Below are 1,570 nucleotides of genomic sequence, written 5' to 3' on the forward strand. Positions count from 1 at the left end.
CTTTTTTTTTTTTTTTTTTTTTACAAAAAAAGCACCTGAATATATATATTATCTAAGTTGCAAACCTCTAGAAGTGTTTCCCAACTTTGGCAAACTTTAAGATGGGTGGACTTCAACTCCCAGAACTCCCCAGACAGCATTCTGATTTGGGAATTCTGGGACTTGAAGTCCACCCATCTTAAAATTAACATTGAGAGACCCTGCTCTAGAAACCCCCAAGACAGCACCCCGAGTTTGTGTGGAGCTAATAAGAACTTGATCTCTGCATTTACCTTTGCAACAGGGCTTCTTTGCCTACTTGAAAATTTATTAACGGGGTGTGTGTGTCAATTTTGGGCTCAGTCCTGGTCATAATTCAAGAACTACTCGTAATGAATTGGGCTGTTGGTTGTGCCTTTGCAAAAAGCCATTTTTTCTCCTCAAGAATGAGGTTGGTAGCTATAACATACCACATCTCTTCTTTCCTCCTTTGTTATTTTGTTCACTGAAAATCTCAATTAAGCCTAAACATTAATGAAGGGATTAACTGTGTATGCTGGCTAGTTGGATGCCCAGCAGATGGTGGTGAGCAAAGAAGAGCAATAACTTATTCCTTTTTTTGGGGGGGGGGGGATGGATGGATGGATTCCCAACTTCTCATTAGACACACAGAATACAGATATTTATCATTTCAGCGGAGTTTGTTGATCTCTCTCAACATTAGCATTTTAGAAATCCTAGTGAATATTGGTATCAGCTTCTTTATCTTTAAAGGTTTATCTAAACAGGAAAGCATTAATCATCTTTAATCAATATTGTATAAATGTCACTGTACTCAAATATAAGGTACTGCTTGTGTTTTATAAAAGTACAGATAGTTCTCAACGTTTTGCCCTTTAATCGTGGCAAAATTGAGCATGAATCACTTAACAATCATCTTGGTCAGGGGTAGGCAACCTCGGCTCTTTTATAATTCTATGATTTCTCATTATTTTATCTTTCTGGATGCCCTAATGGGTGTGGGTGGAGGACTAGTGAAGTCAATCTGCAAAAGCCAGAGATCCTGCACAGTGTCCCCCCCTCCTTGTGCTGCCTAGAAGTGATTGGTGACTGTGCCTCCCCCACTTTGAGGAGGGGGGGTGAAAGGACAGTCCAGTTGAAGTCCAAAGAGAAATTACATTCCTTTGCCTCCAACTAGGGCAGGGGTAGGCAACCTTGGCTCTTTTATGACTCGTGGACTTCAACTCCCAGAATTCCTGAGCCAGCCATGCTGAGGGGAAAGGGAGAGGTTTCCAAGCTGAGCCACGCTGGCTCAGGAATTCTGGGAGTTGAAGTCCACGAGTCATAAAAGAGCCAAGGTCAGGAACCTGCTCAATCTCACACTTGATGCATCTCCCAGTTGATGTCAGCATAGGTAAAGTCCCCCCCCCCCCCATCACTACTGTGGTGTGTTTCTTGCATACATTTGCTAACTGGTTAGCAAAAAGTTAAGTCTATTTTTTTCTGCTTTTCCCAGGCATATACATCACTAATGAGTACCAGCGGGTGGGGGGAACAAAAAGGGTAATCAGTGCAAAATGCAAGATATTTG

The sequence above is a fragment of the Protobothrops mucrosquamatus genome, unplaced genomic scaffold, assembly GCF_001527695.2.
Source record: "Protobothrops mucrosquamatus isolate PMUCROS unplaced genomic scaffold, P.Mucros_1.0 scaffold2603, whole genome shotgun sequence".
In the NCBI taxonomy this organism is placed as follows: Eukaryota; Metazoa; Chordata; class Lepidosauria; order Squamata; family Viperidae; genus Protobothrops; species Protobothrops mucrosquamatus.